General features: G+C 42.5%; 1 protein-coding gene and 1 pseudogene across 1 annotated transcript in view; one reads left to right on the top strand and one right to left on the bottom strand.

Moving 5' to 3' along the window:
- LOC134219102 (uncharacterized) overlaps nt 1–25,664 on the bottom strand; it is a 434,839-nt gene that overhangs the window by 108,683 nt on the left and 300,492 nt on the right. The gene's annotated exons all lie outside the window — the stretch shown is intronic.
- LOC134219333 (uncharacterized) lies at nt 13,980–16,798 on the top strand (annotated as a pseudogene).

Genomic DNA, 25,664 nt, shown 5'->3' with positions numbered 1-25,664 from the left:
AAAAACAACACTATCCTCTGGTCAAATCCGCGGCCATGTCCGACATCCTTCATTTTCTGGCCATCCGGAAGATGCTCCCAGTCGAACCATTCCTCGAGCACGACGACACGCCACATCGTCCCTGATGCCAAATGACCGGATGAGCAGCTGAAATTCCTTGATTATGATGATTCCATGATTCCCGAATCCTAATCCCCGCCCATCCTTAAACATTGTAAACTTAACCTCGAGTCATCACGAATACGCTGGCTTCTACCCTTCTGTTACTAACTTTACAAGATGATATTGATTGTATGTATCAATAACCATGGCTCCGTAAAGTGTTATACACGCCTGAGCCTACAAAATGAACGAACTTGGAAAAAAATAAACAAAGTCCAATAATTTCTGATACCGTCGTTAAAAAAACAATTCCTCAAATCATTTCTAAGGATATCCTGATTCTTTAGCATAACACATAAAACATTAGAGCTGGCGTTTACTTCACTTATGAGATGATCAATTGGAAATTGATCAATTGTTGTAATAGAAACTGTTATCATACCTAATATTTTTCATAAAACGATCCTGATTCTTTGAGGCATATCGTAAAATCTGGCGTTTACGACATTTATGCAATTATCTATTCAACATAGGTCAATTACGCAATTATTAGTTTTTATTATAAGTGACAATTTTCCCAAATGGATCTCGATTATACGAAGCATATTATATGTTTTTTGAAATTTGGCGTTTACGCCACTTATGCAATTATCAATTTAACATAGGTCAGTAATGCAACTAGTAGAAAAACTAGTTTACAACCATTTTCTCAAAGACACAATTGAGTTAGAACGTGTAGAATGTAAGTTATAATTTTTGTCCCGTAGCTCTATACGACCGAAGCACTGTGCTACGTATGCAGGGGAGACCCGGGCTGGTTGGCTGAGTGGCTTTTGTGCAAATGCTTTAAAGCGCATTTAAGGCTCGTTATAATGATATCATGGGGGTATTAGGTTACCCTTGTACGAATGTAATGTCAGGTATTTTTGTATTTCCGTTTGCTCAGAATAACGTTTTTTGCTATTTTGGCGTTACTGGTAAATTTATGTTATGGTAAAGTCATATTTGCAACACGAATAAATATTCATTCAATTTATAAAAAACGCGGTACCTTGGAAAGGGGAATGGTTCGGCACTTCATCCCATAGCTCCTATTTCCATCCCATCAAAAACAAAGCAATGAAAAGGAACTTGGCTTGTGTCTTATTTTTGTGATTTTTTTCAGCAGTAAGCACGCGTGTTAGCAAAAAGAAGCGACGAGATTGATACTGTATTTCTTTGTTTTACGATGGGATGGATATATGTTCAGTGAGATGGAAAATGGAACAGTTCACCTACATGTTTCATAATCTCACTTTTGTCTTTGTAAATTGCGATTATTCTCGAAAACATCCAGTGAGATAGGTTGGCCGTGTGAAAAATCTGGTGAACACCATTCGACACAAATTTTGAGAGAAGGTGAGAAGTCAGAAGTGAAAAACGAAGCTTACGAACCGTGCAATGAGAAGTTACAGGTGAGAAGTGAGAAATGAGGAGCGAGAATTGAAAAGTGATAAGTGAGAACTGAAAAGTGTAAAGAAAAAAGTGAAAAGTGAGAATTGAGAAATGAGAAGTGAGAAATGAAAAGTGAGAAGTGCAAAATATGTTGTGATTAGTATGATGTGAAAAGTTAGAAGTGAGGAGTGAGACTTTCGAAGTGAGAAATGAGAAGTGAAAAGCGAAAGGTTAAAAGCGAGAAGTGGGAAGCATGATATGAAAAGCTAGAAGTTAGAAGTGTTAAATGAAAAGTGAGAAGTGAGAACTGAAAAGTAAAAAGAGTGAAGTGAGAAGTGATAAATGAGAAATGAAAGGTAGGAAGTGGGAAATGAGAAATAAAAAGTGAAAATTAAGAAAAGTAAAGTAAGAAGTGAGAAGAGAGAAGTGGAAAGTAAAAATTGAGAAGTGAGAAATACGAAGTGGAAAAAAGAAGTGAGAAATAAGAAGTGAGAATTGAGAAGTAAGAAGTAAGAAATGAGAATTAGAAATGAGACATAAGAAAAGAGAAGTGCAAAAAAAAATGTGTGATTATCCATTATTCCTTCCTAGTTTATGCTCCCTTCTTCGTTCATCTTCTTTTCAACTATCTTCTAGTATTCTATAAGCATTTCCTCAGTTGTATATTGAAAGCTTTTCTATGCCCGCCATTGCATGAGTATGTACCTTGTGTGGCAAGTACAATGGATTCACTATGCCCTGGGAGTCGATAATGTTTCCAACCCCAAACATCCTAGACCGGACCGAGAATCAAACTTGCCATCTCCGGATTAGCAATCCTATGCCTTTGCTCGCAAGGGTACTGGAGACCCCAGTATCTCATTTTCCTTCATCCCACTCCTCCTTTTTACTTTTGCTTCTTTCCTTTTTCATTCTTTCCCACCTTCTGCCCTCTTATGTTTTCTTTCTTCTTGCTACCTTCTTCTTCCTTCCTTCATCCTTTTTCCATCTTCCTTCTTCATTTTTGCGTCTTCCTTTTTCTTTTATCCTTCTTTCTTCATCCTTCTTATTTTTCTTGCTTTCATCGTCCATCTTATTTTTTGCCATCCCATTATTCAGTTTCTCAGCTCCCTTCTTATTTTTCGTATCTTCCTTCAACCTTCTTCTTTCTACCTTCTTTTTTCTTCTTTTTCTCTTCTACACCTTTCTTTTCCTCCCTTTTCCATCTTCTTTCTGCCATTTGCTTTTTCCTGCCTCTATCTTTCTTCTTCCTCTTCTCTTTCTTCCTTCTTTATTCCTACTTATTCCTTCTTCCTTCTTCCACCCTCCTTCTTCCTTAGTCCTTCTTCCTTTTTCTTCTTTCTTCTTCCTTTATGCTAATATCTTTTTCCATCTTCATGTTCCTTTTTTTCCTTTTATCTCACTTTTTCCTTCTTCCTTCTTTCTTTTTCCTTAGTATATCTTCCTTCTCTATTTCTTATTCCTTTCTCCTCCTTCTTCCTTATTCCGTCTTCCTTTTTTGCTTTTTCTTTATTCCTTCTTCCTTTTCCTTTTTTCTTTTTCATTTTTGCTTCTACCTTTTTCTATCTTCCTGTTCCCTTTTTCCTTTCATCACACTTTTTCCTTCTTCCTTTATCAATCTCAATTCTTTTTTCTTTTTCCTTCTTGCATCTTCCTTCTTTGCTATTTCTTATTCCTTTCTCCCCCTTTTTCCTAATTCCTTCTTCCGTCTTCCTTATTCCTTCTTGCATCTTCCTTTTACGCTATTTCTCATTCCTTTCTCCTCCTTATTCCTTATTCCTTCTTCCTTCTTCCTTTTTAATTCTTCCTTATTCCTTCTTCCTACTTCCTTCTTCCTTCTTCCATCTCCCTTCTTCCTTCTTTCTTCTTCCGTCTTCCTTCTTCCTTCTTCTTTTTTCTTGCTTCTACCTTCTTCCCTCTTCCTTCTTCCTTCTTCCTTCTTATTTTTTCTTCCTTCCTTCTGCCTTCTACTTTCTTCTTTCTTTTTTCTTTCTTCTTGATTCCACCTTCTTCCATCTTCATGTTTCTTTTTTCCCTATTTCCTACATCTTAATTCTTCTTTATTTATCCTTTTTCTTTCTTGCATTTTCCTTCTCCCTTATTTATTTTCCTTCTTACTTCTTCCTTTATGCTTATTGCTACTTGCTACGGCGCAGCACGGATTCTTTCCGAAACGTTCCGTAAACGAAAATCTAGTCGAATTCACATCGCTTTGCGTACGATCAATGGATGCTGGATTTCAAGTGGATGCTGTATATACGGATTTCAAGGTCGCCTTCGATCGCATTGATCATAGGATACTTCTGCGTAAACTACAGAAACTCGGTGTCAGGGTTGTAAATTTTCGGCAGCACGGGATGAAGGTGATGTTTTTTTATATCATATTTTTATTTTCTTCCTGCTTTGAAATCAACCTCACATTCCCGGAGAGGCAGAAAAGTAAACAACAGAACTCACATCACCCACTGCGCCACGAAGATGAAATTTACCACAGCAAAATGTACACATTCACCCAGCAAATTGAAAAAATTCACCACGCGTTTAAATGGGCCACTCACAGTCATACGGTAAGGCGCGAACTGAGCAGCCTGTCAGAGCGACTTGTGAGTGGCAGAATGCGAAATTGAACTGTCGGTGTTGGAAATGATTATTCGGCTGCACCCAGTCGCACTCACCACGGCGGCGATGAAGGCGACTGCAGATTATACTGAGATCCATGTTTTTCACTGCATTGACTGTGAAATATTTCTACCCTGCTCGGTGTATCTATTGGACTCATCAATTGGTTTGAATCGTACTTGACGGGAAGATCAATGAAAGTAATGCTACGTTTTGACAGGGCAAGTGAATTGAACAACTCAGTTGAATTCAACTGACTTGCCAAAAGTTGAAAACGTTCAACTTTCTTTTCGTTCAAGTGAATTGAATTAAGGTGTTTACACGTTCAGTTCGCGTTCGATTCAAGCGACTTGCTCAATTCACTTGCCTTGTCTAAACGTAGCATAATGCTACGTTTTGACAGGGCAAGTGAATTGAACAACTCAGTTGAATTCAATTGACTTGCCAAAAGTTGAACATGTTCAACTTTCTTTTCGTTCAAGTGAATTGAATTAAGATGTTTACACGTTCAGTTCGCGTTCGATTCAAGCGACTTGCTCAATTCACTTGCCTTGTCTAAACGTAGCATAAGGCTAGGTGCAGCGCATTCCAGGACTATCGCTATCACGTCAGGTGTTCCACAAGGGAGTAATTTGGGTCCTCTCTTATTTTCCCTGTTCATCAACGATGCTGCTCTTGTAGTGCCTAGAGGAATACGCATCTTCTACGCTGATGATATGAAAATTTATTCCGTCATTAAAAACATTGAAGATTGTCTGGAGCTACAGAATCTGTTGACCTTATTTGAAGAATGGAGCAAGCGAAACCATCTCGAGCTTTGTGTTGCCAAATGTAGTACAATATCGTATACCAGGAAAAGACAGCCGATTCTGTTCAATTATTCTTTGGTCGGACATACTTTGGAACGCCTCAACATAGTTAAAGATCTCGGAGTTTTGTTGGATTCTGAACTATCGTTCCGCCCTCATTATGAAGATGTGATAGCTCGCGCAAATAGACAGCTTGGTTTTATTCTGAGGCTTGCTGATGGGTTTCGTGACCCGCTGTGTTTGAAATCCCTCTATTGTGCTCTTGTACGCTCTTTACTGGAGTCAGCAGTGCTTGTCTGGTGCCCTTACAACAGCATTTGGATTGACCGTTTTGAAGCAATTCAACGGAAATTTGTCCGCAATGCTCTTCGAGGCCTTCCCTGGAGAGACGTTTCGAACCTCCCACCGTACGAACACCGATGCACACTTTTGGGTATCGAAACACTAGAGAAGAGAAGGTCAAATATGCAAGCCGTTTTCATCGCAAAGATCCTTACGAATGAGATTGATGCCCCTGCTTTGCTCAACGGATTGAATATATATGTGCCAGAGCGATCACTAAGACGTCGTCAGTTCTTTCAATTGAGTGCCAGGAGCAGTCGCTATGGACAATTTGAGCCGATAAGATTCATGATGTCGACTTTTAATCTATTCTTCGACCGCTACGACTTTGATGTCAATGCAGCTGATTTCGGACGCCGATTAAGCAACCAAATCCGTGAATAATAATTGTAAATTATGTGTTAGTTTTAAGCGATTGGAGTACCTTGAATGTGTTTTATTTTTTAACTAGACTAATTTTTGTTATTTTAATGTGTTCTATTTGTAATACTGTATGCTAAAAAAAGATGCAGGGTTTTTATGCCAATTTTTGGGCTTTTCCCTACCAGAGTACTTCATAGAGACAGATATAGTCAAATGAAGTTATACAAGAAAATAAATAAATAAATTCCTTCTTCCTTCATCCTTCTTCATTTTCCTTCTATCTTCTTCCTTTTTGCTTCTACCTTTTTCCATCGTCATGTTTCCTTTACCCTTTTATCTCACTTTTTCCTTCTTTCTGAATCAATTTTAATTCTTCTTTCTTTCTTCATCCTTTTCCCATCTTGCATCTTCTTTCTTTATTATTTTATATTCCTTTCTCCTTTTTCCTTCCTCCCTTCCTTACCACCTGTCTTCCTTCTTGCGTCTTTGGCTACTTCCTCCTTCCCTTTGTCTTGCTCGTTCTTCTAGCTCCTTCTTCCATCTTCCTTCTTCCTCCTTTTTTCTTTCTTCCTTATTCCTTTTTACTTCTTCCTTATTCCTTCTTCCTTCTTCTTTCCTCCGCCTTCCTATTTCTTATTCCTTTCTCCTCCTTATTCCTTATTCCTTCTTCCTTTTTAATTCTTCCTTATTCCTTCTTCCTACTTCCTTCTTCCATCTTCCTTCATCCTTCTTCCTTCTTCCTTCTTCTTTCTTCCTTTTGTGGTAAGTGCGGACGTTCGTGATGTGTTTTTTCTTCCTTTTTGCTTATACCTCTTTCCATCTTTATATTTTTTTTTCCTTTTATCTCACTTTTTCCTTCTTCCTATATAAATATCAATTCTTCTTTCTTTCTTTTTCCTTATTGCATCTTCCCTCTCTATTTCTTATTCCTTTCTCCTCCTTCTTCCTTATTCTTTTTTAATTCTTCCTTATTCCTTCTTCTTTATTCCTTCTGCCTTCTCCCTACTGCTTCCTACTGCCTGGGGGAAGTAATATTAACCATAAAGTTTTTCAAAGTGATATTAACCTTCTGTCTGTGCTCAAAAAAACTTACGTTGTCTGTGCTCTGGGGTCAAATTGACCCCAAATTGAAATTGCTATAACTTTTTTAATGCTTGGCCAATTTTGGATTTTTGGGGCTGTTTCGAAAGATAATTTAATCATCTTTCAGGTCGTTACAAAAGATTAACTATTGGTAGGCGGGTACATGGCGGGGAGGGGTTTTAGTGAACAAGGGTATTAAACCAGTGATTTTTTATGATTATTTTACTTATATCCGAAAATCCTACCCATTTTGAACTGCACCTTTTTTAAAAACGTTATGCAGGAAGGCATGTGCTCTGGCATGAGGCGTTGATAAGTTTAGAACTCGGCCGCCAGGTGGAGGTATATTTGAATTCATTATTTTGGACTACTTAAGATATTCCGATATATAGAATTCTCCTCAGTGTAAATATTCTTATCGCACAAATTCAAAAATTGAAAGACGTACTCATTATATTGAGCACCGCTTTGTAGTGCTAGACATCCTGAACAATGTTGCCGAATACAACTTGAGTGTAGATATGAGGGATCTCAAGCTAAAGCAATATTTCATATATGCAAGAATATTGCAAGTCCGCTAGCGCCGCCTATTTGTAAATTTCCTAATTATTCATTTCGTCACAGGACAGTCCATTCCCACCAGACGAACTTTATTAAAGACGTCATCTTTACAAATTTCAAATTTGTGCGATAAGAATATTTACACTGAGGAAAATTCCATATATCGGAATTACTTGAGTAGTCTAAAGTAATGAATTCAAATATACCGCCACCTAGCGACCAAGCTCTAAACTAATCAATGCCTCATATCAAAGCACACGCCTTCCTGCATAACCTTTTTAAGAGGTGCAGTTCAAAATGGTTAGGATTTTCAGATATAAGTAAAATAAGCATGAAAAATCACTATTTTGTACCTTTTTACGAAAACCCCTCCCAGCGATGCACCCGCCCACCTATAGTCAATCTTTGGTAACGACCTGAAAGATGATTAAATTATCTTTCGAAACAGCCCTAAAAATCCAAAATTGGCAAAGCATTAAAAAAGTTATAGCAATTTCAATTTGGGGTCAATTTGACCCCAGAGCACAGACAACGTAAGTTTTTTGAAAAAAGTACACTGTAGCGCATATTTTCAAGATTTTTGAAGAGAATTTGCACCTAGGAGACAGATCTCGGCGAGTTTTACCAAACTACCAAAAATTAGGAGAATCGGTTGAAAATTAAAAAAATGGCAGCCACTCAAAGTGGCCTGGGGTCATATTGACCCCAGAGCACAGACAAAAGGTTAACCATAAAGGTCATTCATCCCTGTACTGTCAGTTGATGAGAGAACGAAGAGTTTTATTTTATATTTATATTTATATTCATATTTATATACATATTATAGACCGAACTGGCGGTATATAAGAGTCTTCTCCATTAGGCTCGGTCCATGGCTGCACGTCGCCAACCACGCAGTCTAGGGAGGGACCGCAAGTCATCTTCCACCTGATCGATCAACCTTGCCCGCTGCGCACCTCGCCTTCTTGTGCCCGTCGGATCGTCGTCGAGAACCATTTTCACCGGGTTATTGACCGACATTCTGGCCACGTGCCCGGCCCACCGCAGTCGTCCGATTTTCGCGGTGTGAACGATGGATGGTTCTCCCGGCAACTCATGCAACTCGTGATTCATTCGCCTCCTCTACATACCGTCTGCCATCTGCACCCCACCATAGATGGTACGCAGCACTTTCCTTTCGAAAACTCCCATTGCGCGTTGGTCCTCCACAAGCATCGTTCAAGTCTCGTGTCCGTATGGACTACCGCTCTAATGAGCGTTTTGTAGATTAACAGTTTACTATGACGGTGAACTCTATTCGATTGGAGCGTCTTGCGCAGTCCACGGCTTACGTTGCCCTCTTCCTCTCATGTACTTCGTCTTCGACGTGTTGATGACTAGTTCAGTCCGTTTAGCTTCACTTTTCAGTCTGATGTAAGCTTCCTCCATCCTCTCAAAGTTACGTGCCATAATCTTCATGTCGTCGGCGAAGCCAAATAGCTGGACGGACTTATTGAAAATTGTACCACTCGTGTCAATCCCTGCTCTTTGTATTACCTGATGGGACACACGACACCTTCCATCCACTCCTGCGGCAAAACTTCCTCCTCCCAAATCTTGGTAATGTGCAGCGCTCTAGCCAGTGCCTCACCACCGTGTTTATACAGCTCTCCTGGTACCCAAGTAGCACACTTGTCACATATCAGTAACTGTGACTCATATGTGACCAAATCCAGTCACATTGGAGTTTTTGCAACCAACTCGATCTGAACTGTGCTACTAGGGTAGTTGGTCAACACCAGGGGCTTTGTTGTTTTCAGCCGTCCAATCTCTTCCTGGATTTCCTGATAATTATGTCCTGCCCGCGTTCTCCCAGGATCACCATACCGCCATTTTAGTCTACCAGATCGCCATTCAGGTGAAGTAGTGCTTCGTAGTGCTGCCGCCACCTTTGGGTCACCTCACGCTCGTTCATAAGAAGGTTCCCGTTTATGTCCTTGCACATATCACATATCTCGCCCATGCTGCATTCTTCTCTTCCACTAACTGCTCACATTCGTCGCCATACCAGTCGTTCCTCTGATCCGGGGCACCGTGCCAAGTGCAGCGGTTGCGGTGCTACCAATGGCGGATCGAATATCTCTCCAGCCATCTTCAAGATACGCTGCGCCTAGCTGCTCTTCCGTTGGGAGTGCTACTTCCAGCTGCTGCGCGTATTCTTGGGCTAGTCTACCATCTTGTAGCCGCCCAATGTTAAGCCGCGGCGTCCGACTTCGACGCGTGTTGTACACCGTCGAGAGTTTTGAGCGCAGGCATACTGCAACGAGGTAGTGGTCGGATTCAATGTTTGCACTGTGGTAAGTGCGGACGTTCGTGATGTCGGAGAAAAATTTACCGTCGATTAGAATGTAGTCGATTTGGTTCTCCGTTTCTTGGTTAGGTGATCTCCATGTGGCCTTGTGGATATTTTTGCGGGGAAAGAAGGTGCTTCGGACTACCATTCCGCGAGAGGCTGCGAAGTTTATGCATCGTTGGCCGTTGTCATTTAATACGGTGTGCAGACTATCCGTTCTGATGACCGGTTTATACATTTCCTCCCTTCCTACCTGTGCATTCATGTCACCGATGACGATTTTTACGTCCCGCAGTGGGCATCCATCGTATGTCTGCTCCAGCTGTGCGTAGAACGCTTCTTTCTCGTCGTCGGGTCTCCATTCGTGTGAGCAGTGCACGTTGATACTGCTATAGTTGAAGAAATGGCCTTTAATCCACAGCTTGCACAACCTTGCGTTGATTGACTGCCACCCAATCACATGATGGCGCATCTTACCCAGCACTATGAAGCAGGTTCCCCGCATCGTTAGTAGTGCCACAGCTTTGGTAGAAGGTAGCCGCTTGATGCCCGCTTTTCCACACTTTCTGTCCTGTCCAGAAAACCTCCTGCAGCGCCACGACGTCGAAGTTGCGGGGGTGTAATTCATCACCTGCGAAACCTTGCGACTTGCAGTTCCATGTTCCAAGCTTTCAATCGTGATCCTTTATTCGTCACCTAGGTCTTTGCCGATTATATCGAGACGCATTATCTCTTATATTGTTCGAAATTATTGGTTCTACAGGCGGCTTATTGGGGCAAACCTCCTGTCCCGTCGGAGGGCCGTCGTGTCAGGGGTGTTTAGCGTCCCACCTGACACCAGGACTTGGGCTTGTGCGCTTTGAGCGGCACACGGTCGCTTTGATGGGGCCTACATGCAGCTTTTTATAGGAATTTAACAGGGCCCACTGTCAAACCCCACCACATCCTAGGCACACCACAACTCGCAGATGGCCTGGGGAGGGATCGTCAAGCCCTTGGGCATAGTCCCTGCTGCCCGCACGAAGAGTTTTTCAATAGCTTTTCTCTGGGTCTGCTTCTTAGATCCTGTCACTTCGCACTTGTATTAGGTTACAATAAATTTGTTTTTACGGCTTGTTATAATTTGGGGATATTGGTGCCCTTCGTTCATTATCGATTGTGAGCGAATTCTTCCTTGCGTAGATCAAGATCTTGGCTCAGCCGGTGATGCACAGAAGTCTATCATAGAGTGAACTGAGAGCTGACTGGAGACATCGACTAACATGTTCGTTAGATCGAACAGGCAGTTTTGTTGGTTCCAGAACCAAAATTTTTCGTCATAGTCTCGAAAACCAATAAAAAAGACACTTGTTTGCCAAACTTATCCATATCAAATAGTAAGCTCAGTAAAAACGTTCTGCAATTGTGGAGTTTTAGCAAATGGACGTTGCCTCCGTTGGTTTGATCCCCTACGACTATGGACGGGAATACCTGCCGTGTGCTAAGAGCTCTTGAGCTTACCAGCATCATATTTGCTAAAGATTTGTATCAATTGCGAATTACTGTATGAGGAATAAATTCATTAGGTTTCCTACACTGCATTCGACTGGCTAGGAAAGTAAACCTCCAAAATTGAGATTGCTCCAACAAGATCAGCTCTCCTAGTCGAATACATCATAAGCATGGTAATACCAACCAAATCAACGCCATCATATTCTACGGCTAACTAGCCCTCACCAAGAGCGAATAAAATTAATGCCGCCGCATCCCATCCTGAAAGCGAGCAATTAGTCCTTGCGAACAGCGCTAATTCATGTATTCTTACGTCCTGCAGTCGCTTTTCTATCCGATTTCCCCATCTTCATCGCTAAAGAAGGTCGCATCACATCGTCGCAGAAGCTACTGTTAATTTGCGACATAAATTCATCCGCACCCTGAACTTTGCAAGAAAACGGGCGGCAGCCTGCGTTAAAGCTTCATCCTCGGCTCCAGCTGACGCTGATGATGATGTGCGATAAATCTTCATAAATTATGGTACTCCTTCAACGCAGTGGGAAAACCTTTAATACACTTACCCACAGCTTCTTTGTCTCGTCTCGACAAGTAGCACTTTTTTCACACGCTTTTCCCAACCACAGCACTATTTTCAACACCATTTACCCTGGCTTACCGTCGTCGGGGGTTGGGCTTGAAGGTGAAACGCAAATCACATTCAACCATTGGATCGCTGTGGAACGACTTCAAGTGTAACGTTGTTTACTCTGTATCTTTTGGGTGTTCTTTGGTTATATCATCGGGGCATGGGTTTCGTTTGAATAAAACGGTGTAATGGGAAGTCAAATTATAGCACATTGGCAGTGTATGTACTTGCCATTTCTCTGTCCTCATTTATAATTGACCAACAACCGTTCAAACTTCTCAATTAAGCAAGGAGCCAGTAATGTTTCAGTTGAAGGATGTCATATGAGTAAAGGAAGATATTCTACGGCTCTTTATTGCACATGGAGATGTGCACAAAATGCCACAATGAAACTAATTTTCAATAAATGTTAATAATGATACATCAAGCTATTCGTAAGGCGAGCTAAAATCAGAAGAAGGCATTGAGAGGCATTATGTGAATCAACCCTTCCATCTCCAAAGCTGCTCCAATCATACCGGATTCCATTCTCGTAGTATCAGTAAATCAAGAAGTATCTCCGAGATGCATTACTTTAATTCTGCAATAATCAGCATTCCAATTTCCATTGCGTCAAATCTAATTTCATTACCAACATCAAAGTAGGTAACCAAGAACGTTCTCTGCCATCTTTATCTTTATCTTCATAATCATCATCATCATCACCGCCACCGCCATGAGCACCTTATAGCAGTAACGCAATGTCCGCCGTAGAACGGCACCAGGAATTCGAGTCAGAAAATACCGTCTAGCAATACGTATCCAAGGATGAAAAGATTAGGCACCACCCTGTCCTGGATGATGACGTTCGTTTCGACGGCGCCCAAGTCGGATGTTTCCTTCATTCACGCTCAACCATGAGCGGATGTATGTATGTGTGAATGTATGTACGCAACGCAAACATAAACACCCACATGCCATTCACGAACAGTGGCAATAGCGGGAGAAGCATCACCATCATCTGTACCAGTTCAGAATCCTGTCTCCAAGCCTTCGCCTGCTCACCAGAGGTTAATAGACAATCATTATTTCCCTTTGAAAATCTCGTTCGTGGGTTCGACTTGTTGGCTGGTTGCACTACGGCTAGGCGGCGATGGTGTCGTTTAAAAGTGAGCCGATGTTCTTGTTGATGTACATTTCCACGTAGCTGCTTACAACTATATCTGATCTGGTAAATTGAACCGGCACGGGGGAATCCGTGGAATTTAACGTACTCCGGTGAAAAGAAAATCACTGAACAGCTCTGACAGATTGACACACAATTATCGACACGTGAGAGAAAATCAGAAGCATGTTCATCAGACCATCCAGTACTTTGCGTCAGCCTCCATTAAGTTGGTAATGTGGAATTAACACCAGCTGCCAATCATCTTATAATGACAAACTTCGAATAACTTTTGCATTACGAAAACGCACGCGGTGGAATGTTAGTATAAATAGGGTTAAGGTACACCGGATCAAGTTGGTTTTTGATTTTCCAAAGTTGAACTGTGCTGTGAAAAAATCAACTTTTAATAAAATTTGAATCCATGTTTACAAGTTTGGATCAAGGATTTTTTTTATGCAAAATAGGCATTCCTGCTAAGGTGACTACAACAAAGCTAAAAGCATGATTCTAGAGAACCAAATTATACACTACCTACGCTGAAAAGTTATTTGTTGTGTTACCTCCTGCTGGTGACCACTATGATTACGGATGGTTCATTATTTGGTTCGATTGAATAGACCTTTCCCGTACGACCAAACCCTTATGTTTTGAATTTTTCCCTAAAACGTCCTTGGGTTTAGTTAACATTGCGCATAAAATAAGCTGTTTCTATAGAACAGCTATTTTTTTAATTTTTTTTCAAAACGTCAATATTGTCTGTTTTATGAAATGAATATTCCTGCCAGACGACGGTGATCCTAAAATTGTCGTATTTTGGCAACTCTATACAGTGGGGAGAGTATAACTGAACAATATTTCCTGGCAACTCTGTCTCATGCTTATTCACAATTCAAATGGCAAAAAGTCGCGCGCTTTGCCAATCGTTCAACGGATCATTATTAAATCAAAACAATAAAGGCTCTATTAACGTTCAAAATCTTGCATGATTTCGTGACGGTCCCCAATTTTAGATTCTGATTTGACACCCAGTACCTTCGGGTAAGACGTTGTCCAACGTCAAAAAATTGAATTACCGAAATACATTTCACGACCGTCCTACTTCGACAGCACATTGGATTCCAGCTCAAGAAACACTGAATCGTCCAGAGTGAGCGTGTTCCAAATGACACGGGAGCGCAAGCGGAGTTGGCTGTCCGTGGCCTTCCAGTCGTGGATCCCAGCGAACTGCTCAAAGAAACGGCGGGGAATGGGCCCAAGATACGAAGTTGTTGGACAATTACCTCCTTCGATTTAGTTGGAAGAAAATCATCCACTGTACAAACAAGAACAGTGCTATTTATGCGGGGATCGAAATGTGCTGTTGCAAGGCATACGACAGGAACATATCCTGATCATGATGGTCCTATACGATGAGCTGCCTCTGAACTGAAGGTGGAAAAGTGGGTGGACAAAACGAAGATTCTGACGGCGCTAGATCGGTCGACGAAGCAGTCAATTCTGGTGGCTTTGGTGTATGACACGGAAAGGTAAAAAAAATTGTGAAGGATCCGGAACGACCGGCATTCAAGTTCCCCCTTGTAAGGAATTTCCGACGAAAGGAGGAAATGAGTCATAGCAAAATTTGTTTTAAAATTACATACCAGTCCCAGTCACCTCATTGTTTCCAAACTGGTGACTCACGGCGAACGCTTCGTCGGGATCACTTCCAATCGCAAGATAATTTCCAACGTGCACTTCATCGTACCCATAACTAAGGAGCTGGTTCGCCTACAATTCTCGTTACGATGAGATAGTTTTTTTCACCTCACCAAACCGGTTGATAAATAATTCCGTCTATCGTCCAAAAGATCAATCGCTTCCGGAAATTTGGCCCACCAAGAAAACCATCTCCCAGGCTCCGGTGACTGACGACCAACGGGAAGCTCGTGCTAAGACCAAAGCATTTACAGTGGCAGTTGTATTGGGTGAGTACTTTGAATCTGCGATTATTGCATCATTACTAATTTTCACATATTTTTTCCGCTTAAGGACGACGTTAAATATCTTCCGGATCCGATTACAGTACAGTGCAAACCGACTACAAGTGGTTCCACTTCAGCATATTCCAGCAAACTAAGGAGCGAAGAGGGAAACAGCCACATCCATGAAAGGTACGTATTGTGGAAATTATTAATCGTCGGTTATGAGTGAGGTTCCTCCTTCTCTAGTTCCTTTTCCAAATTCGTTCCCACCGCGTGTAGCCAGCGTGTTCATGGCCAAAGCCCAGAATCATATGCGACCATATGGTGGAAGGATACGCGAAACATAATCAAGGGCGCGAACGGATTCCGTACGGTTTATGTACCGTTTCCCACCAATTGCCACAATGACTTGAATAAGTTAGCCAACTTTCATCAACCAGTTGAAGTTGAATTCAATTTGGTTAGAATTATCTTTCAATTTAATTGCTACCACAAGCCACATGCATTTAACTGGAACTGACAGACTGGATTGTTGTTGCAGATGGTCGCTTCCACCTAACGCACAAATTTTCTATGCTCACTGATCGATCGCTTCGATTACGGGCTCATCAATTACCCAACGAGCACGCTCAATATCACTTTCACTGTGTATGTTTATTTGTTTCTCTTTTCTTTCGAGGAGCACCCGCCTAGGTTGCAACCTCCGAGCGCGATAGAGCTTTCTTGCCAATGTACAATGGCCACACAATTGACCAGTGCGCCTGGACCTTCCATCCGGCTCGAAGGACCAAAAAATGTTCGGATGCAAACTTTCTGGTTTCGAAGAACTTTTTTCGCTACCTCAGCAGCCACTGCAAAACACCAAGTCCAGTACAATTAACGCGCGGGAGTACTGGCCAGGGGCTTGGGTCACCACACACCCGTTTGTCTCCAGAAAAACGTACTGGTTCTTCAGAACTAGGTTTTCTTCGCTCTTCGGACCTCTAACTAGGTTCCGAATGAAGCACTACTCTCGAAAGAGCAACCGAAATCGAACCGGAAACTGAAAATTAATTAGGGCTAAAATAGTCGTTGCAGTAAGCGGGCTAGCCAACTCAGATGAATTTCGCTGGAGACTGTAGAAACGGTGTCGATGCAAATACTGAGTTGGTGGTAGCTGTCTGCGTCGGTTCAACGCAGTACTGTGCGTGCTCTCAAGAACTGCTGCAGGTATCGTAAGCAGAATGCAGTAACACGACGAACCTTGGAGAAACTGGAGTAGCGTGCGAACAGATTGTCGTAGATTTCGTTCTGAATGACGCTCATTGTAACGTGTGACACATTGCGTTCTTCGGCGGTAGTCTCTGCTTCTTTTTCAGTGGGAATGCGATTCGGTCAGTAATCTGGATCTAGTGACAACAAAATTGGGCCGTTCCACCAGCTTGCATTGTATCGTCAGCGGGATTGTCGAGACCAGATACATGTTTCCAGTGACTTACAACGGTCGAGTGCTGGATTTGTAGATTGTGGTAGGAGGTTCGGCCAAAAATAGGCGGGCGGCGAAATCTTCAAGGTGAAGATTACCTTTTCGAACAGCTACGTTGACAGTCGTGCAGCACAGAGTTTCAGCCGGGCGATGGAATGTCGACTGGATAACTTTGATTTTGCCGTCAGTAACAGAGCTTCCGAAACATTCGATGTCCGTTTTTTAATTGGGAAGCCTGTAGTCTTCAGCATCGACGTTACTTGTTGCCTCACTTCAATTGCAGATTCTACGTCATCAGCGGTCGAAAGGAAATCGTCAACGTAGAAATCGTAAATGACTGGATGCTGCAGCTGGAAACTGGTGCCAATTGTCGCATTAAACTTGCTGCAGAGTCCGCGATGCAAGATACGGAGCAGACGCGGTACCGTAGGTCACCGTCTGCAGCTCATAGGTGGAAATAGGGTCGTTGGAGTTCGTCCGGAAGCGAATACGCAGGAATTTTCGGTCTTCCGGAGAGAGGAGCATCTACCTCGTTTAATGAATATCCGGGAGATGTCTTGCATGACGCATCGAAAACGACCCGAACCTTTGTAGACGTGCTCGACTCTTTGAAGACGGCGGTGCGGTATGTAGCAGTGCGGTTGTCTACTGTCGTCAATTGGATCGATGAGCTTCTTCATATACCCTAACTGGAGATATTCGTCTATAAAACGATGGTACGCGTCCTTGGTGGCAGAATTACGTTCGAGACGCCACTCGACACTTTCAAGACGGCGATCTGCAATATTCCTTGAGCTTCCTAGGACAATATCTGGATTGTCAGTTTGAGGAGGACTGACCCAGTCAACACAAGATCGTATATGATGTCAAATAAGATGCTAAAGTGGAGGCATATAAGTACTTCCCCATACAATATGTACATATATCACCTCCACTTTAGCATCTTATGTTGCATCATATACGATTCAGTGTTGACTGGGGACGATATACCTTCCTGAATGATCACGGGTGGTAGTACCTACAAAGTTCATCTCACAATTATCTTTCTTAATGGATAGTGCTGGTCCGTTGGAGATGTCCTCGATTTCCCAGAACTTCTGAAGCATAGTTGTTAAATGCGCAACGTCAACTGGCGATCTTACTACGCCCCTGGTTTAATCAATCGCAGATTTCAGCCACACCTAACGACTGACAAGAGGACTGCCCAACGCTTGGCTACACCCAATGACTGCGAAGAGGATTGAACAATTCCAGGGCTGCTAAACTGTCACTTAATCGAGAGAATGAGTTATGGAATTAGAAAGTTAGATCAGTTGAATCCATGTGTGAATCGTTTTTGCTATTGAGTAATTTATTTCTTGAAATCCAAATTTTTTGTCGTTTACTTGTAGTCCTCAGTACTACTGGGTATGAATTATTAAACTAAAGTGTTATTATTGAATTAATTACTCTAAATTTACCTAAAATAGGACAGACGACCAAACTATAGAACATAGTGAAAAATAACCTGAATATCTTTATGAGTACATAAAAATAGGAGGTAACTGAAATATCTATATCTAGCCTTACTAAGAATACTTGGACTAATCAAAGCAATTGAAAAACTGAAAAGGTATCTACGGTTACATTTCTAAATCAGATGGTTGTAATCGGAATTATTTTGGTGTGCGATACGAAGAGCTACTACAGTAAGTGACATCGTACTGTTTAATACATTTATAAATCTAAAACTAATCGCACTATTCTAGAAAATTGTAAGTCTTACAATAAAGTCTTCACAAGCTCTAGAAGCGTTGAAGGTTGCAGATCTGAGGAATACAATTGTGTTGACTGGATGCGGTGCCAGCGACAGCCCATCCGAATGGTGTTTCAATCAACCAAGAAGTCCGTCCCCCAACGGTATCTCCCGACCACTATGGAGGCTTCACTGTCAATAACGAGGTATATCCTCCCTGGGATGTGGAATTGAAGGTCGGAGAGACCATCCCTGGGAATATTCCACGATATTCAGTGGTATTATCGGCAGCTGTGCCGAAGGATTGTTAAGAATGAGGAACTGTAGCTTCGTCGAAAACTCCACGTGTTCTATACTGGATGGTAGCGGTAGTTGCACTTTTCGCACTGTGTGTGGAGAGGCCAATGTCTGCTATGGATATGTCCACTTTCGACCGGGTTTGAACAGTAGCTTCGCTAGTGGCTTCGAAATGAAGTTGGACATTGAAGCCAAGTCCTGTAAAACCCTTGCCTAGTACTCATGGTCATCAACGACATTAAGGACAACCCTTTTTGAACAAAACAGTATAGCATGCAGTTTGGTCTGCTATGCTGACATTGATAGGAGCGGAGCTTCGAGTGCCCACGCTAGTGGACGGAGACGGTTGTTGACTGATGTCCGCTGTACAGACATTTCCAACACAACCGCTTCAACGTGACGAATTCTCGGCGAAGGCGCCCATCTTTCCCGAGGAAGATAGGGCATTTGCGAAGGACGTCATTGTAGGAGCAGGACAGTAGATACGGATGCTGCGGCGATGGCTGCGAACTTGATTTCGGTGGGTTTTGGAATGTTGCCGGACACCTTTGCCGACGGCGATGGTTGCTGATAGTGCTCGTATTCTACTGAATTCAGCACTCGTACGCACTGATAGAGAAATCCAGCCAGCTCCTCATACTTCATGTGATCCTGCGAACTAGTATTCTCCTCCAAGACTCGCAAAGTGGGTTGGTCCAGCTGGTAAGACAAGATTTTCACCAACGGTGTGTCCCTGTGCTCCACAGGTTCGTTCAGTTTCTTCAAGGCCTTCACATGATGCTGAAAATCGTCGATACGGCTGTGGATGCGATTAGCAGACTCCTGCTTGACTGCTGGCAAATCGTAGAGTGCCCGGAAAAGTTGTCGCTTGAGGAATCGACGGTTGTCGTATCGCTTGAGGAGTACGTCCCAAGTGCAAGCGTAATTGTCGGCTTCGATATCGACCGACTCGTAAGGTTTCTTTGCGTTCCTCTCTAGACACTGCAAGAGGTATTGCAGTTTGGCGGCTGTTGGTATGTTTACATTGGAGTGAACCATAGACGAAAATGTGTCACGGAACTTGAGAAATCGCCACTGAAACGTGAAAGGAGGGATAGGAAGGAAGGATAAATGAAAAATAAAATAAAAGAAGATAGATAGCTCACTTTTCTCTCATAAGATGCGAGAAATTACTATAAGTAAGACAATAGAAAGGAAAAACGAAATACATATCTATTTTCTCATATCTAACATCTCATATTAGAGGTAAAAAGCGAGAAATGAGAAGTAAGAGTGATAAGTGAAAAATGAGAAATAAGGAATATTAACATTTTTAACTCACTTTTCACTTCTCACTATTTCGTATCTCTTCTCTCACCTTGAAAAGAAAGAAGTAATTAATATGAAGTGACATATAAGGAATACTAAACACTTCTCAGTAAGATAAATGAGAAGTGAGATGTACAACGTCTAGTTTTCCATTTCTTACTTGTTACTTCTCATTTCCCTATTCTGTGAAACGACCTGTTTGGTCCAATGTTTCTCTCTGTCAATCCATTGACATTTTTAGCCATATATGGTCGTATATGATCCCTTCGATAATGGACATTCACGGCCGTTTGACCCGTTCGGCTAAATGGCCTTTTTGACCAAACGGCTTTTTCGGCCAAATGACCATGGCCCCGGGCCCCCACAAATCTTATGTACCAAAACCAACCTTTTTGTACATTTTTTGGGCCCCCACAAACTGTTGGCCCCGGGGCCCCCTTCCGGCTAAATCCGGCTTAGCGTTTATCATATTGTACGCCGTAAGATAAATATGTCCAGATCAGAGCTTCTGTGGGAAAAGACCTGTGATGATGACAATCATCTTGTACGGACACTTTCCGAATGGGACTGCTGAGTTCCTATTTTCGATTTGACAATTCTGTGGCAAATAGTTCCTTGAAAAGCAAAATCCATTATGTATTCGTACACCATGAAGCATTCCTCCAATAGGAAAATAGGAGATTTTAAGTATCAATCATAAAGCCAAACCACAGGTACATAAAAAAAAACCGATAACATTTTTGTTGCTTAATTCCTGAGTTTCACGATGAGATGAATGTGCTGCAGATGGATAATTGAACAGTTCCCCTATTTGCATTGGCTTTTCAGAAACAGCATTCACTAGTAAAAATGCAGATCGATTCGTTTTGGAATGTATCAGGAGATGCAGATTGGTTTTCGCTTCTATTGAACGATAATGATGCATACCTGCTTGAGCTAACAAATTTGAAGTATCAAACTCTGTTCGGCAACATTCCAGTTTTCAATTGATTGACTGATGTGCAAGAAAATAAGAAATCGTACACAAAACCGATGCATTCGAATCGTGTATTTTTGCACGACGAAGCATTCATTGCATGGTACTATGGAAAACATGTCCTATCTGGTTCAGGTTTTTTAGAAAAAAGCGATTTCTACACTGTCAATGAAAGATTAAATATCATTATTGAATAGTGTTTGGCAACGAGTATAACTAAATTTAAAAACATTAGGAAAAAATATTGATTAATTGAACTGCAATTCTATTTCTAAAGAACCATGGAAGTACTTATACAGGGGTTAGACAAAAAGATTGGAACACACAATTTTCAATTGGCATAACTTGGCATAAAATAATACGACAAAAACGGTACCATCGGACGCAGAAACTCTAGTATTCTGTCCTATCTTAATTCTTATATCGTTCCACGGGTATCGAAGATGTTTCGAGTTTCCGAGAGTATGTTAGCAATGCATTTTTCTCCGAGTTGTCATTTTGTGTGACATTCACTTTCATCATATTTTATACTATCTCCAGAAACTTGGACTAATGGTCCAACCACTGCTGGCTACAGATCAAGAATCCATCAGGACTACGCAAAGGTTTCAGTGAAAACGGCTTACATATAGGTATAATGCAATAAAAATTATCGAATAATGTTGGTGCCTATCACAATATCTCAATTTACTATTCTGCTGGCAATCCGAACTTTTGAAGATGACATTCAATAATATCCAACGCTTTCGACATAATACTAGTACTTTGCCACAATGTATTGAAAGAATGCGTTCTAAGGCAACCAAACCATACAAATTCTATTTTGTTCGCCTAGATTTCTGGAAATTTGATTATGGCATCTAATGTGGTCTAGTTTCACTGAAACCACAATTTTCTTTTAGTATAACTCCACAGTATTCTGCCATTGTTAGTGTTACGAATGTCTGGGAAAACTCTAAATATTCAGTGATGCACAAAACAAAGTATAAAAATGATGGCATCCTCGTCATACAAATTAGCCAACACGAATACTTAGTTTCCATCTTAAGAGCTGTATTAATTTCCCAATGTCCTGCGAAAGGTCAACAATGTTGTACAGCCCTTACTCTTTTTCACAAACGTCTGCGTTCAAAAAGAGGAAATGAACTGATGAAAGATAGCGCAAATTGAAAACAGACTTAATTTTATTAGACAATAAAATAGCATTTTCCTTTTTTTTCGGCCGCTCCATGCCAAGGGCCAAAGACGTGGCAACCGTAAGCATATCGTCTTCCTTCGGGCACCGCGGAGGATTTTCGTGACAACTACCGCTGAGCGATGTTTTCCCTGCGCGTTTCAGCCAATTTAATGCTTGTCTAACATTAAACTTTATGTGTAAGGTTACACGACCGAAATGACTGATGGCTGACTTCCTGCGTTCATTCGGATCCGTGACACCGCCGTCGTCCCATTTGAGATTCGCATTGGCACTCCGCGCTGGGAAAATTCATAGATAATCAACTTAATTGTGTGGCCCCAGCAGAACACATTGACTATAATCACCGCAGTCGACAGTGTCATCCGAACAAAGAAGACGTTCTACGCGCCACCCCCCGTAATCATGTCTACCTTCTTGATTGTCGTAATCATCACATACCTAACGTCACATAGTCATGCTCATCTATGCGCATACATGTTTGCAGGGACCTACTAGAGTTATGCAGATGAACCGTCGCATCATATGGCGTTAAAGCTGTGAATAATTTTACATAGCAAATCAGGTGAGCTTACACCAGGAACACCTCGAATCAGATGCGAAAGCATCGTAAAACATCACGGTGAGCTAATCGGGCACGTTTTCGTCTTGCCTTCTGTGCGAGCGTTTAGCAAGTCCAACTGACATAGGTATGAAGACGATTATACGAATTATTATAATTTTTCTGCTGGTTTCCACCAGTGTGTCTGTCAGTTGGGGTAACAACATTGGTCCTTGGTGCGGTAAACCGAGATCAAACACATTCCCCTCCAACGGCTTCCAGTATCTCACAACTGAAACATTGCCACCTAGCAGCTCGTTAGACACGTCCATAGTTAGGAACTACAAGATTTCCAAGTCAATTCTTAATTTTAGCATTCATATCACAAAAAATATTACAGATAGGCACGAAAATTAAACTCTGCAACACAAAACAAGGTTTTCTTTTGTAACCACCAGGCTTGTGAATCACTTTGTAGAAACGGCACGTTTTAGATTTTCATAATTTGTTAGAATAATTATATAGAATTGGAATGATGGTATATAAAATTTTAATTAGTTTAGGTAATAAAAAATACACGTGAGATTTTCACATATTGGTCGGTAGAATGTGATGCTGTACAAACATAATATTGATGCCATTTATTTCGCGAAGAACTGTTGCAAAATTATAAATTATCAACTCCTGGAGGAACTTCCGGGGGAATTCCAGTAAAAATTTCCGGAGGATATCCTGGAGAAACACGGCAAATACTGGGTAAAGCGTACCATTTTTACTTCGCGTACCTGAAGGAATAAAATAGACCCCATCTCGCGGTTCTTAGCCTCTTACCCAGCAACTCCTATCCCTACCTCCCCGCGGTGCTGGTCGGGATACGAGCAACCTTAGGGAAGATCGGGTAACCAACCCCGGTGGGAACTATGGTCGTATGCTGACAGGGAAGGGGGGGGTTTGCTCCTCTCCGGATGTGCAAATCTTATTGAGCGTCTGTTCTCCATGTCAGGATCGGCTCACAACAGCGTCTGTTCTCCATGTTAGGGGCGGCTGATCATCGTCCGAGTGCTAGCGAGGGACTCTAAGTGAAACTGTGCACCATGGTCCTCCGGAAATTTAGGGGGTTTGGTGTCAGGCCCTGCAAGCCAGCCAAAAAAAATCGTTCAACGAACAATCAACAAGAGAGTACGGACCGGAACCATCGGCGAAGACCACTGCGACGAAAAGGGACTAGCGATTGAAAACTCGGTTCGTGGAACTGCAAATCTCTCAACTTCATCGGAAGCACACGCATACTCACCGATGTGCTCAAGGACCGTGGATTCGGCATCGTAGCGCTGCAGGAGGTTTGTTGGAAGGGATCAATGATGCGAACGTTTATAGGTAATTATACCATCTACCAGAGCTGCGGCAACACACACGAGCTGGGAACAGCTTTTATAGTGATGGGCGACATGCAAAGGCGCGTAATCGGGTGATGGCCGATCAACGAGAGAATGTGCAGGTTGAGGATCAAAGGCCAGTTCTTCAACTTCAGCATAATCAACGTCCATAGCCCACACTCCGGAAGCATTGATGATGATAAGGACGCATTCTACGCGCATCTGGAACGTGAGTACGACAGCTGCCCAAAATCCGACGTCAAAATCATCATAGGAGATTTGAACGCTCAGGTTGGCCAAAAGGGGGAGTTTAGATAGACTATTGGAATATTCAACGCTCACCGGCTGACGAACGAAAATGGCCTACGACTAATTGATTTCGCTGCCTCCAAGAATATGGCCATTCGCAGCATCTACTTCCAACACATCCTTCCGTATTGGTACACCTGGAGATCATCACTGCAGACAGAATCACAAATCTTCCACGTTCTGATTGACGAACGGCACTTCTCCGACTTTATCGACGTCAGGACATATCGTGGCGCTAACATCGACTCTGACCACTATCTGGTGATGGTTAAACTGCGCCCAAAACTATCCGTCATCAACAATGTTCGGTACCAACGACCGCTGCGGTACGACCTAGAGCGATTGAAGCAACCTGATGTCGCCTCTGCATACGCGCAGCATCTCGATGCAGCGTTGCCGAAAGAGGGTGAGCTCGATGGATCCCCTCTTGAGGACTGCTGGAATACAGTTAAAGCAGCCATTAACGACACAGCGGAGAACAACGTCGGGTATGTGGGACGAAGTCGACGGAACGATTGGTTCGACGAAGAGTGCAGACAGATTCTGGAGAAGAAGAACGCAGCGCGTGCGGTTGCGCTGCTACAAGGTACCCGGCAGAACGTGGAACGTTAAGAACGGAAGCGGAAACAGCAGTCCTGTCTTTTTCAGGAGAAAAAACGCCGCCTGGAAGAAGCGGAGTGCGAGGAGATGGAACAGCTGTGCCGTTTAAAAAAAAAACACGCAAGTTCTACCAGAAGCTCAATGCATCCCGCAAAGGCTTCGTGCTGCGAGCAAAAATGTGCAGGGATAAGGATGGAAGCATCCTGACGGACGAACGTGTGGTGATCGAAAGGTGGAAGCAGCACTACGAGGAACATTTGAATGGCGCTGAGAGTACAGGCAGTGAAAGTCAAGGCAGCGGAGGAGATGACTACGTCAGCTCAGCGGACGATGTAAGCCAACCAGCTACCACCTTGAGAGAAGTTAAGGATGCCATCCAACAGCTAAAGACCAACAAAGCAGCTGGTAAGGATGGTATCGGAGCTGAGCACATCAATATGGGCCTGGAAAAGCTAGCCACTTGCCTGCACAAACTGATAGTCAGAATCTGGGAAACTGAACAGCTACCGGAGGAGTGGAAGGAAGGGGCCCCATCGACAAGAAAGGTGACAAGCTGGAGTGTGAGAATTTTCGAGCGATCACCATCTTGAATGCCTCCCCCTATCCCAGATCATCTTCCGTCGTCTGTCACCATTAGTGAATGAGTTCGTGGGAAGTTATCAAGTCGGCTTCGTTGACGGCCGCTGGACAACGAACCAGATCCTTAAAAAATGCCGCGAATACCAGGTCCCAACGCACCATCTGTTCGTTGATTTCAAGGCGGCATACGACAGTATAGACCGCGTAGAGCTATAGAAAATTATGGACTAGAACAGCTTCCCTGGGAAGGTTATTAGACTGATTAAAGCAACGGTGGATGGTGTGCAAAACTGTGTGAAGATTTCGGGCGAGCATTCCAGTTCGTTCGAATCGCGCCGGGAACTAAGACAAGGTGATGGACTTTCGTGCATGTTGTTCAACATTGCGCTAGAAGGTATCATGCGGAGAGCC

This window comes from Armigeres subalbatus, chromosome 3, assembly GCF_024139115.2.
Source record: "Armigeres subalbatus isolate Guangzhou_Male chromosome 3, GZ_Asu_2, whole genome shotgun sequence".
Taxonomy (NCBI): Eukaryota; Metazoa; Arthropoda; class Insecta; order Diptera; family Culicidae; genus Armigeres; species Armigeres subalbatus.
Note: the sequence above shows the minus strand (reverse complement) of the source record. Positions and strands in the feature narration are given on the sequence as shown.